Source organism: Aspergillus ochraceoroseus, assembly GCF_002846915.1.
Source record: "Aspergillus ochraceoroseus IBT 24754 chromosome Unknown P175scaffold_14, whole genome shotgun sequence".
NCBI lineage: Eukaryota > Fungi > Ascomycota > Eurotiomycetes > Eurotiales > Aspergillaceae > Aspergillus > Aspergillus ochraceoroseus.
In genome coordinates this window covers 126,916-142,507 of record NW_024468489.1, presented here as the reverse complement: position 1 = coordinate 142,507, position 15,592 = coordinate 126,916, and positions in this window count along the sequence as shown.

The window sequence follows — 15,592 nt, the reverse complement described above, 5'->3', positions numbered from 1 at the left end:
ATTAAATATAATAAATTAATTAAAGAATTTATTAAATATCTAGAAAATATTTATTAATTAATAAATAATTATTATCTTTATTATCTTAAGAAGTCCTAGCTAATTCCTTCCTAATCTTAATAAAGCTTAACTCTAAGAAGAAAGATATTATTATAGTATAAAGCTATAATATCTATCTAGTTAGATTCTATCTTAACTATCTATTTTTATTCCTATATTTAAATTATATTATCCTTAATCTTATTATAGCTCTTTAAACTATATCCTATCTATTACCTAATACCTACTATTCTACTATTCTATCTGGTTAGCTCCTAGTCAATGAATATCTGAATCTGACTCTGCCCCCTGATACTAGGATTAGTTAATATTCTTTTTTTTTAAATTTATTATATAATATTCTATATTAAATTTTCTAATTTTATTAAGACTATCTATAATTTAGCTCTTTACCTAGAATCTTATATAATATAGTACTATTAAGTTATTAGTAAAATATATAGGTTATTCTATCTTTATCTTATTAAGATTTATTCCTTCTTTAGCTAAAAAATAATAAGAAATAAAGTCCTTATTTACTCTAATATTTATAAGTACCCTTATTATAATCTATTTCTTATTTACTAGAATAAATATAATAATTAGAAAAAATCTTACTAGTATCTTTTTATTTTATTAGAGTACTAGAAATTCTAGAATATTTAATTATTATTAATTCTAGTTCTCTAATTTTCCTACCCCCTTAATACTTTCTCTATACTAGAGATATTTTCTTATAATATAATTAATTTAATTATATTAGTAATATTAGTTTTTCTTTTATTATTTCTAGTAATTTTATTATTTTTTTTTTAATTTTTTTTACTAGAATTTATTTAATTAGAAATTTATTACTTTATTATTATTTTTTTTTTCTTTCTTAAATTATTCTTTAATATATAAGATTCTAGAGGTTAGTTTAATTATATTTTATTTAATTTTTTTTATTTCTCTTATTTCTAAAGTTTCTTATATCTTATCCCTAGTTTAATAACTTTAGCTAGATTTTATAATATTATTATATCCTGCTAGATTTCCTTATATAATTTAAACTAGGCTATTTAAATAGCTAGCTAGTAAAGAAATTCTTTAAAATTAGCTTTAATTATTAAAATAAACTCCTTTATCTAGATTATTAAGGTTTATATACTCTATTATAGTTCTTATTTTATATATAGAAGCTAGTAAACTATTATTTACTTATAATCTCTCTTTAATTTTAAAAAATTTTATAGGAATTTAATAAACTCTATATAAATAAATCTTTTAGAATTTATTTTATATTTAAAGTATTATACTTACTTTATATTATTTTTTAAGTAATCTATAATATAGTAAATCTTAATTATATTATTTTTATAAAATTTCTCTTATAATCTAAAGTAATTTTAGAGGTCTTCTAGATATCAGGGGACAGAGTCAGATTCAGATATTCATTGACTAGGAGCTAACTAGATAGAATAGTAGAATAGTAAGTATCAGGTAATAGATAGGACATAGCTTGAAGAGCTATAATAAGATTAAGAATAATATAGCTTAAATATAGGAATAAGAATAAATAATTAAGATAAAATCTAACTAAATAAGTATTATAGCTTCATACTATAATAGTACTCCTCTTCTTAAGATTAAGCTTTATTAAGATTAGGGAGGAATTAGTTAGGATTTCTTAAGATAATAGAAATAATAATTATTTACTAGTTAATAAATATTCTTTAAATATTTAGTAAGCTCTTTAATTAGTTTATTATATTTAATTTACTTAATAATATATTATAGCTTAGATTTATTATAGCCTTAATAAATTTATTAGAAATTAAGAACTTTTTTAATTTTCTATTTTTTTAATCTTTTTACTTTAATAAGTAGTAGTAAATTAAGGTATTAACTAGATAAAGGATTATTAGTAGTAGGATAAAATAAAAATATATTAAATATAGAATAAATTCTTATATTTTTAGGTAGTTTAAGTTTATAAATATATAAACTAATAATTTTTTTAATATAGTATAATCTAAAATTCTTCTAATCTAATTTTTTCTATAAGTAAAGTATTTAAATATTATAAATATCTAGCTAGACTTCTTACTCTATAGTATAGTAATATATAGGTTACTTTTAGTAATTAGCTTATACTTTATAATAGGCTTAAGTAAATAGAATCTTAATATAAATAAACTTATAAATCTTATATATAATATTAGTAAATTTCTTAGTATCTTTCTTAATAAGATAGATAATAAGGTAGCTTAGTTTAAACCTTAATATTAGGTAGAATCTATAGTTAGCTATAAATAGTAATACTTTTATAGACTTAGAGTAAATAGAGTTAATAATAAACTTAGTTATTAATAATTATTTAAATTAATTATTTTATAAATATAATATATATACTTATAAGTATTATTCTAAGATAGTATTAATATATTTAATTTAGTTATTAGTCTTAAAATAATAAATAATAGATAGTAAGTTATAGATTTTCAGGCAGGATATTAGGTATTTTTAAAAGATAATAATAAACTAGACTTTATAATTTAATATAATTATTTTAAGAATATTATAGAGCTTCTAAATATACTTAAAATATAGGTTAGTTATTTCTTTAGTATTAATTATTCTAGTATAGAAAAGGAAATACTTTATCTTTATTAAATAATTAATTATAACTAGAATAATATTATAGCTATTATTTAATAATAAATATATAATAAAATCTATATTTATATTTTACTAGATATATTTAGAAATTAATAAGAATCTTAATACTTTTTACTTTATTTCTTAGAAAGGAATAATTTAGTAGTAGAGATAATAATTTTAGATCTATTAATTAATATACTTATAAATTCTAGGCTAGAAATATTTATATAATATTAATTTATATATTTTAATTTTTCTAGAATATCTAGTAATAAGATTTTTATAATAAAATCTTAATATTTTAGCTTTTATCTTATTATAATTAGATATATAAAGTTAGTCTTAATATCTTAAGTATAGATTAGTATATTTATAGTTAGCTAGTATAATATTAGCATATTTTAATAGACTATTCTTTAAGATATTTAGAATAGACTAGAGCTTTTTATCTTATAAATAAACTTTATTAAATAGTAATTATAATATTAGTAGTAGGGAGATTAATTTATTAGTAGTAAGTTATTTAATAAAATATACTTAATATTAGCTATTAATATTTAGTCTTAGATTAGTAGTAGTCTTAAGTAGTAGGTTTTTAGATTTTAGAATAATTTAACTCTAGTAAAGGAGTTATTTATTCCTTTTCTTAAGTAGGTTCTTTAATCTCCTAATTAATATATTAAGCTTAATACCTAACTTCTTAAGATAGTAATATATTTAGAAATTAAATTTTAATAAAAATTTAGACTAGTAAACTTATTAATAATTTAGTAACTTAATTAATATAAAATACTTTAAATTCTAGTAATTTATAATAATCTTTATAGGTAATAAAATCTCTTTTAATTTAAGATATTATTCTTTAAAGTAGTAAATAATAACTAATAATTCTTTATTATAAATCTTATAATTATATTTTATTATAAAATATTTTTTAAAGAAAAATATAATAAGATATAATATATTTTTATTATTATATTATAATAATATTTTAGTAAATATATAATTAAAAATATTAGTTTCTAGAATTATATTTTTTAACTAGTTAAAAAATTTTAATATTAGAATATTTATAAAAATAATTTTTAATTATTTAAATATTTTTTAATAGGCAGGTATCTAGTTAAAGTTAATATTTTTTTTAATTAGATTAACTAATAGTCTAATAATTTTTAAAAAATTATAAATAAATTAGTAGTAAAAGTTCCTAAAGCTAATAAAGACTTAAATATTAATTAGATAGATTAATATTTCTTACTTAATAATTATTTTTACTTTATTAGAGTTTATTTAAAAGCTATCTTTACTTATAATTAGTTTTAAGAACTTTATCTTATATATAAAGAATTTATATTTATTAAATTTAATATAAAGTTCTATTACTTATAGATATTTTAATACTTATTAAATATAATAAATATATTTAATATAAATTTAGTTATAAATTAGAATATTATTTAAATATATAATATAAAAAATATCTAAATAATTATATAGGGCTTTATTAATAAATCTCTAGAATAATATTAGGGCTCTAGTAAGCTTAAATAGTATTATTAAGAATTTAAATAAGCTTAATTAAGTTTAGAAAGTAATAAGATATTCTTATCCTTTCTTAATCTATAGATTATTAAAAGTAAAAATAATATTAATTTTTAAAAAATATCTTATTTTTTTTAAGTTATTTAGTATTTCTTTTATTAGTAATAATAAGTAATAATTTTTTATAATAATTATATTTAAAACTTAATAATCTATATAGAATTATAGATCTTCTCTAGGTTTTTTTATAAATAGGATAGAGAATATAATAAGAAAAAAATTAGAATAAATAAAATCTTTTTTTAAATTCTCTTTAATCTATTTCTTTAGAACTTTTAATTTATCTTAAGATATATTATATAGGCTCCTAAAAAGTAGGATTTTTCTAAATAATAGTTTAATTTTATAATTATTAAATTAGTAGGATAGTAGGTACTTAGCCTTCTTTAATAAGAATATATTATAAAATTTAGTAAACTTAAGGAGTAGTTACTCTTATAATTTAGATTTAGTAATAATAATAGAGTTTAAAGTAGCTTTAATATTAGTAATAATAATAGTAAATATCTAGTATCTATAGCAGGTATATATAGTATAGGTAGTAACTAAGACTCTAGTAATATCTTAATTCTTTAGAGATTTAGGGTGGGGATTAAGATATTAAGGAGAAATTTTTAATAATATATTATATAATATTAAAATCTTTATAAGCTTTAGAAGTATATTATAGTATTTTCTATAATAAGAGCTTTTAAATAGAATAATATAATTAATAAATTTAATTTAGAGATTATAAGTCTTTAATTAAAATAAGCTAAGAATAATAAGAAAGTATATAAGTTAAATTATAAAGAAAATAATATTTTTTTTAATATAATTATAAATTTTTTAGATTAAATAAATAAAATAAATAATATAGCTAGACTTTATTAAAGTATTATTAAATTCCTTTAATAAAATAAGATTTTTTAATAATAATATTTCTAGTTAATTATTTATAGCCTAATTATAATCTATAAAATATTTATTCTTAATTCTAGAATTAATTATAGTAAAAATTAGTAAAGTCTTATTAGAGGTTTCTAGATTAATAGGTAGGATTATTAATTTAAATTAGTAACTTTTTTTCTTTATTATTATTCTAGCTATTATAATCTTTAATAAGTAAAAGGAGTACTAGGGGTATCCCTAATTATAATTTAGATTAAGAATATTCTATTTTCTAATTTAAGGGATATAAGGTATTTAGCAGGCAGGGTTCTAGTTAATAGGGGGTATGAATCTAGTTTAGTAGTAGATATAGAAATATAACTAGTTAGTCTTTAGTTAGGGTATAAGTAGCTACTTATTAGGTAGTTAGTACTACTATAGTAGTAATATAAGTATTAAGTTTAATAATTAAGGTAATAGGTAGTAGATAGGTTTATTAGGTCTTTAGTAGGAGTAGTAATAATAATAGGATTAATAAGGATTACAGGAATTTAGGTAGTAGAAGTTAGCTTTAAAATAGATTAGGAAGGCTAGGAATTCTTTATAAATAAAAATAAAGTAATACTTATATAATAATAATAATAATTTTCTAGATTTTATAAATAATTAGTAAAATTATAATATTATAATAAGATTTTAAAATATATTAATATTTCTTAAAGTTCTTAATTAATAGCTTATTCTAAAATTATAAATAAAATATCTTTATTTATATTTTCTTTTAATATAAAGTATTAGAATTTAGTAAAAAAAATACTAAACTTATAATAGATTTATTAAAAGTAGAATAAATTAATATAAGTATTAATTTCTAGATTTAGGTCTTTAAAAATTTTCTTTAGGATTTCTAAAATCTTAATATAATTATTTAATTTATAGATTCTATTTTAAATATATAATAAGATTTAGATATATAAAGTTTCTTTAAAATAATTAGTTATATAAGTTATTTTATTATTTAAGGTTAAGAAATAATTAAGGTTTATAATTATTTTTTAATAAATTTAAGAAATAAAGTATTTTAAATTACTTTATTAATTATTAAACTTATTAAGATTAAGAAATTATTTAGAGGTTTAGGTAATAAAAATAGATATAATAAAAATAATAGTAATAATAAAAAAAGTAGTAATATTAATATTTTTTTTAAAAGAAAATAATAATTAAAAAAATATATTATTTTAAGTAAGTACTTTAAATAGCTCTTATTAAGTTTCTTTAATTTATATCTTCTAATACTTAATTATATTATTTTTTTATTAAATATAGTTAAGAAAGTTAGTAATAGTAAAGTATAGAATAAATAATTTATAAAGTTCTTCTATAATAATAGTAGAGAACTAGTATATCTTAGTAATATACTATCTTAATTTATTAAGGGTATTATATAGGAGGATTTCCATATTTTTAGGTAGTATAAGTAGTAAGGTAGGTATAATAATAATAATTAACTTCTAGTAGAGAGGAGCTATATAATATTAGGGGATAGAATTAGATTTAGATATTTATTAATTAGAAGCTAACTAGATAGAATAGTAAAATAGTAAGTATTAGGTAATAAATAGGATATAGCTTGAAGAGCTATAATAGGATTAAGGATAATATAGCTTAAATATAGGAATAAGGATGGATAGTCAAGGCAGAATCTAACTAGATAGGTACTATGGCTTCGCGCCGTGACACTAGAAAAATATTAAGTTTTTTTAAATTTTATATTTTAAAAAATTTAAGTTTAGGTATCTTCTCTCTATCTATTTATATAACTTATACTATATATTAAGCTATATATTATAGCTTATTATTTTCTATTAATTTAATAGATTAGTACTAGAGAGTTACTAGTACTATTAAACCTTCCTTAATAATAATTTCTAGAACTATAGTTATAGATTTTATAAAGCTTAGATTTATTATTCTTTAAAAGAAGAAATAAATAATCTTTCTTATATTTATTATATTATTTTACTTAATTAAGAAAAGTATTTTAAATTATAAGTATCTTACTAGTAAGATACTTAAATATAAATAATATTAGTAAAGAAAGTAAAGTTATATATAATATAAGAATAGTAAGAAAGTATTAAAAATAGGGTGCTGCTATTCTCACGGCTCAGCTGGTCATTCTCACGGCACAGCTAACCATTTTAGGTTAGTGGGTGGGGTACCTAACTAACTATAGTTAGTGTATGGGTCCTCGCTAGTTAGTATATAGTTATATAGGGTACCTGGATCATCTGTAGATTATACCTCTCTGATTTCTATGACTAGTAGCTACTCAGAGAAAGATCTTACATGATTATACCTTCATAGTAGCTTTAAATTTATCTACTAGCACCTATATAACCTTGTAGAAGACCTCGCGGAGCTATGAATTGTACTACACAAGATCTGTCGTTATTTAAATATACTAAGCAGCTAGTATCAAGCCAGGCAGGTAGGGAATCAATTACTTGGAGGGAGCAAGAATAGTCAGATCAGCGTGTAGCAGAGGAAGGATTCCTAATTAAATAAAGCCTTCTAATAGGTCAGTAAATATATTATATAAATATTAGAACTTATAGTCTTATTTATTACTTTAAAATTAAATTCCTAAGTATTATTTTTATATAAGAAATTAATAAAATAACACCTCAAGGTTCTCTAGCATGTTTTTCATGATCATATGACTAGTCTAGTCTTATTTAGGTCTAGCTAGTTGGCACTATTCTATAAACAGGTAGGTTCCTGCTAATATGGAGCTGCTATGCCCAAAGAGGCTAGCTGTGCCGTGAGAATGACCAACTGAGCCGTGAGAATAGCAGCACCCTAAAAATAATAAAATAAAATACTTACCTCTCTATATTTTAAAAGATTATTATATTATTATTTATATTACCTAGTTAAGTTACTAGCATAGTATAGGCGAGTCAATTATTGCTACTCTCCTGAATACCCTTAGTTACTCGGCATGTGGTTGCGTGTCATGTGGTCGCCATGACATCTAGTTAACCCTAGGGTATTAGGGTTACCTAAATAGGTCTAGACTACCTATAGCTTGGCATACCCCAATAAAAAAAACCTACTTTTTTTATTTTAACTTTCTACCTTCCTAAATAGGAAATTTCAAATTCTTTTTTTATATTATTAAAATTTAATTAGTTAGCTTTCTAAATATCTAATTTTTATTTAAAAAGATCTAATATTGGTAATTTTAGACCTAGGGTCTATATTAGAGCCAGTGTCACGGCGACCACGTGACATGCAACCACATGCCAAACCACATGCTGAGTAACCAAGGGTAATCAGGAGAATAGCAATATTTAAGTTACCTGTATTATGCTAGTAACTTAATTAAATAATATAAATAATAATATAATAACTCTTAAAGTACTAAGAGGCAAGTACTTTATTTTATTATTTTTAATATTTTCTTACTATTCTTATACTCTATATAATTTTACTTTTTTTATTAATACTACCTATACTTAAGTACCTTACTAGTAAGATATTTATAATTTAAAGTATTTCTTTAATTAAGTAAAATAATATAATAAATATAAGAAGGACTATTTACTCCTTTTTTTAAGAAATAATAAATCTAAATTCTATAGAATTTATAATTATAGTTCTAGAAATTATTATTAAAGAAGATTTAATAGTACTAGTAATTCTTTAATACTAACTTATTAAGTTAATAGAAGATAATAAACTATAATATATAGCTTAATATATAATATAAGTTATATAAATAGGTAAGAAAAAAATACTTAAACTTAAGTTCTTTAAAATATAAAATCTAAAGGAATTTAATATCTTTCTAGAAGATCTCTAAGATTACTTTAAGTTATAAGGGAAACTTTATAAGAGTAATATAGTTAAGATTTATTATATTATAAGTTACTTAAAAAATAATATAAAGTAAGTATAATATTCTAAGTATAAAATAAATCTTAAAGGACTTATTTATATAAAGTTTACTAAATTTTTATAGAACTTTTTAGAACTAGAGAAAGATTATAAGTAAATAGTAACTTACTAGCTCTTATATATAAGATAAAGACTATAATAAAGTATATAAACCCTAATAATCTAGATAAAGAAATTTATTCTAATAATTAAAGCTAATCTTAAAAAATTCCTTTACTAGCTAGCTATTTAAATAGCCTAGCCTGAATTATATAAGAAAATCTAGCAGGATATAATAATATTATAAAGTCTAGTTAAAGTTACTAAATTAGAAATAAGATATAAGAAACTTTAGAAATAAAAAAAGTAGAAAAAATTAAATAAAATATAATTAAATTAATCTCTAGAATCTTATATATTAAAGAATAATTTAAGAAAGAGAAAAAAAAATAATAATAAAATAATAAATCTCTAACTAAATAAATTCTAGTAAAAAAAGTTAAAAAAGAAGTAGTAAAATTACTAGAATTAATAAAAAAAAGACTAATATTATTAGTATAATTAAATTAGTTATATTATAAGAAAATACCCCTAGTATAAAGAAGGTACTAAGGAGGTAGGAAAATTAGAGAACTAGAACTAATAATAATTAAATATTCTAGAATTTCTAGTACTTTAATAGAATAAAGAGATACTAGTAAAACCTTTTCTAGTTATTATAATTATTTTAGTAAGTAAGAAATAGGTTATAATAAGGATACTTATAAATACTAGAATAAATAAAGACTTTATTTCTTATTATTTCTTAATTAAAGAAGGAATAAATTTTAATAAAATAAAGATAAAGTAATCTATATATTTTACTAATAATTTAATAATATTATATTATATAAGATTCTAAGTAAAAAGCTAGATTATAGATAGTCTTAATAAAACTAGAGAATTTAATATAGAATATTATATAATAAATTTAAAAAAAAAAAAATATTAACTAATTCTAGAATATAGTTAGTTAAGCCTAGTTAACTTTAATATCTCTTTAATAGTAAATACCTAGCACTACTAAGAAAAAAAGTTAAAGATTAAAATTAAATTATTTAAGTAATTTAAAAATATAATAAGGCAAGAACTTATTATACTAGTCTTAAGCTAATTATATAATAATAATAATATAATAAAGACTCTTTCTAAATATTATAAAGAATAAAAATTAATATTCTTAAAAAAAGAAATAAAGATACTTCTTTTTAAAAAAGCTAGTTATAATATATTATTAGTTACTAGTATAATATTACTAATAGGCTAGCTATATAATATATTAAGAATAAAATTAGTAATCTTAAGGGAGTATATTAATTAAATATTAAAAAAAAAATAAATCTAGTTCTTAATAAGTATAGCAGGTATACTAGTACTTTTTATATAAAAAGCTAATAAATTACTATAGCTTTATATAAATTATAGAGGCCTAAATATAATTACTATTAAGAATTAATATTCTCTTCTATAAATTAATAAACTAATAAACTAACTAGTTAAAGCTAAATAATTTATTAAACTAGATTTATAAGATATTTATTACTAGATTTATATTTATTAGAATAATAAGTAAAAAATAATATTTTATATAAAATATAAATATTATAAATATTTAATTATATTTTTTAAATTATATAATACTCTAGCTATTTTTTAAGTATATATTAATAAAGTAATAAAAGGAATTCTAGATAAATTTTATATAATATATTTAGATAATATCTTAATTTATTTATAAATAAAAAAAAAATATAAATACTATATTAATAAAGTATTATTATACTTTTAAAAATATAATCTTTATATAAAATTTTTAAAATATAATTTTTACTAGAAAAAAATATATTTTCTTAACTTTATTATAAAAATTAAAGAAATCTAAATAAATTTTAAGTAAGTATATATTATAAATAACTAGTTAGAATTATATTTATTCTATAATATTTAAATATTCCTAGGATTTATAAGATATTTTTAAAGATTTATTTACTAGTACTTTAAAATTACTGCCCTACTAAATAATATACTAAAGAAAATAGTAAAGGGGAGAAAAAATAGCTCCTTTAAAATAATAAAGAATAATTAAAGTATTTTTAAAGTATTAAAGTAGGTATTCTCTAGATTTCTAGTATTATAATATTTTAATCTAGAATAAAAGATATTTCTAGTAACTAATATATTAGATTTTATAATTATAGGAATTTTAATATAATATAATAATATCTAGTTTATAAAAATATAATATATTACTTAATAATTTATAGCCTTTTACTTAAAAAAATTAATTAAAGTAAAAAAAAGGTATAAAACTTATAATTAAGAATTACTAGTTATAATAAAATATTTTAAAATATAATATTATTATCTTAAAGATAACTTATATATAATATATATATAAATAAATTATATAAATTTAAAATATTTCTATATTATTAAAATTTTAAATTAATACTAGATTAAATAGGCTAAGCTCTTAATAATATATAATTTCTAAATTAAATATTAATCTAGTAACTTTAACCTAGCTAATATATCTTTAAGGTAAAAGAATTATAAATCTACTTAATAAGATATAATTAAGGAACTCTTACCTATACTTTAAGTAAAGTTAAAAAATTTATAAAATAATTAAGGTAAGAGTAAAATAATAACTTCCTAAGAAATCTTAATTATATAATTAAAAAATTTAGAATTTTTAATCTAAAGAATACTAGTATAAAAAATAATTAATAATAAGTAAGTCTATAAGATATTATTAATTACTTTATAAAACTTACTTTAAGAGATATAATATAGGAATATTTATATAAGTTAAATTTAGAATAATATTAATAAAGAATATCTAGCATGCTAGAAGCATACTTAAATAGTAGGGAAACTACTTAAATAAGAAGTAATAAAGTAATTTAAAAATAATATTAAATAAAAGTAAATTTATAAGAATAGATAGTATATTAATAGTAATAAATTAATATAATATAATAAGACTATTTATATTTCTTTTAATTAAGTAATATATTAAGAATTATTAAGAGTATATTATAATAACTTATATATAAGCTACTTTAATTAAGAGAAAATATTAAATCTTATTAAATAAAAATTCTACTAGAATACCCTATAATATAATATTAAAAAATATATAAAAAGTTATTTAATTTATTAGAAAATAAAAGTACTTAAATAACTTCTATTAGGCTAGCTTATAAAGCTTCTAATACTAGAATATTCTTAATAAAATCTAATTCTAAACTTTATTATAGATTTACTACTATTAATATAAAAGGGGTATATATATAATACTATTTTAATAATTATAAATTAATATACTAAGAGAGCTAAATACCTCCTAATAATAAGAAATATTAATATTAAAGAACTAGCTAATATATTTATAAAAGAGATTATACTTAAAATAAGAATATTAAGAAGTCTAGTAAGTAATTATAGCTTGCTCTTTACTAGTAAATATTAGATCTAGTTATATTAAGAACTTTAAATTAAAGAATAATTAAGTATTATATTCTATCTATAAATAGATAACTAAATAAAATATTAGAACTAGATATTAAAAACCTATTTAAAGATCTATATTAATTACTAATAAATTAATTAGATAGACTAGCTAGATATAATAGAATTTATATATAATAATATAAAAAATATATTATTAGAAATATTTTCTTATAAAGTATAATATAGCTACTAGCTAGTATTATTTAAGCTTGCTAATATTAAGGACTCTAGTATAGTTATAATAGTAAAAGAATAACTTAACTAACTATAAGTAAAATACTATTAGCTAGAAGAGAGCCTATACTATATTATTAAATAATAAGTAAGAAGCTATAATAAGAGATATTATCTAACTAAATATTATATAGATTAATAAATACTACTATTTATAAAGAATATTTATATATAGAGATCTAGTAAGAAGCTAGATATTAAATATAAAGGATTATTTAAAATAATTAAGGTAATAAATTAATAAATATACTATCTATAATTATCTAGATTATATAAAAAAATCTATCTAGTCTTCTATATATTACTCTTTAAGAAATAGAATATAAGAAATAGTAATTTACTAGTATTACCCTAGTTAGTTATTATTAATAATAAGAAAAAATAAAAGATAGAATAGATTATTATATAATAAAAGTTATATAATAAAAACTAATACTTAATTAAATAAAAAAAATAGCTAATATATAAGAATACTTAATAATTAATAAAAAATTTAAAAAATATATAAAATATTTTAAATAAATTCTATTATATAAATAAGATATAAATAAGATACTAGTAAAATATTATAAAATAATAAAATATAAAAATAATAAGTTAATAAAGTTAAAAAATTAAAAAAATTATAAAAATATATTAATAATACTATTCTTTTTCTTTTTTTTACTAAATTTTAAGATTTAATAGAAATATATTATAAGTATTAAAGAATTTTAAAAAAATAACTTAATTTTACTATATAAAAATAAAAATAATAAAATACTTATATTATAATATTAGTAAATCTCTAATTATTATAATTATTTTAAACCTTTTTATTATTATTCTTTAATTTTATTATACTACCTCTAATATACTATATATTAAGTAAGTAAAATATATTATAATTAATAGATTAAAATAATCTCTCTATCTAGTTCTTAGTCTTAAAATAATAGATAAAAATCTTAATAATATAGGCCTATTAGATACAGGCTACTATACTTACTATCTTACTAGATATTATCTAAATTTCCCTAAGACTAATCTATATAAATAAGATAATAAAGAAGTACTTTTTATATAAGTAAATATATTAAGTATATTATTATTCTAGATTTAGATATATATAGAAATAAGCTTCTATAAAATTATTATCTATATATTATTAAGATTTAATATAATATAAATAATATAGTATCTATATAATAGTAGCTAGGCTAGTAGAAGTAACTAGAATAATTAGAGTAATTAGGGCTATAATAATAGTAAGAATAACAGGAGCTAGTATAATAATAGGAGCTAGTATAATAATAGTAGCAGGAGTAGCTAGAGTTACTATAATAGAAAAAATAAAGAAAGAGATAATAAGAATTATTATAATACTAGAAGTAATTATAGAAGATAAGAAGGATATAATCTTATTAAATAATAAAATAATAATAATAAGAATTATAAGAAATATACTAGTAATAATAAAAGTTATAGATATTATAATTAATATAAATATAAGGGAGTTTATTATAAAAATTTATAAATAATTAATATAATAAACTTATATTATTAGAATAAAAATACTTATAAAGAAAGAAATAATAATAATTAAATAAGTTTTTTTTTATAAAAATATAGCTAGTATAATATTTAATAAAAAATACTTAAAAAAAATTATAAAATTTATAATATAATTAGTTATTATTATAATACTTAAATAATAATAATCTACTTAATATAATATATTAATCTATTAGAAGAAACTTTTTAAAATATAAATTAGGCTAGAAAAAATATATATAAAGAAATATTCTCCTATAATATTTATATTATAATAATATCTTTATTTATTACTAGTATATCTAATAAATTACTTATTCTTATTTATTATCTTATTTAAAATAAAATATAATATTATTTATATTTTATTTAATAAAATATAATTAATAAAAATAATATTATATATATTATTATTATCTCTAGTATTAAATAAAAAAGTAGATTATATTATACTAACTAAGACTAGTTCCTTCTTAATAAAATATTAAGCTAGATTAAATATAATATATATAGCATGCAGATATACTACTAAGAAAAGGAGAGGTAATTATTATAGTAATTATATAATATATAACTATATATTAAACTATATACTAAGTAATTAAGAGTAATTAGAAGAATAGTAATATTTAAGTTATTTATATTATACTAGTAACTTAACTAGATAATATAAATAATAATATAATAACTCCTAAAGTATTAAGAGGCAAGTACTTTATTTTATTACTTCTAATACCTTCCTACTGCCCTTGTACTCTATGTAGCTTTGCTTCCTTTACCAACACTACCCATACCCAAGCGCCTCGCCAGCGAGACGCTTACACCCAGACCCTCCCCCCTGGAGACCCTAAAATTTTGCGCAGACCCTGGGGAGGGTCTGTGACACAATAGTATTAGATAGAATTTATTATTATTTATATTAATAATTTTTTAAATATAAAATCCTATAGTAGTACTTTAATAATATTAATTATTTAATATTAAATTATTTTATAATTTTAGTATAATTAATTAAAGTACCTAGTTCTAAGGAATTAATTATTTCTAATACTACTTTAATTAGAGTTATATTAAATAAGATATATAAAGTTAAAAATTGCTATCTAGAAAGTTAGTAAGGGGCAAAATGTGCATGAGATGGGGCTGTGCATCAGGTGATCACTGACTGTAC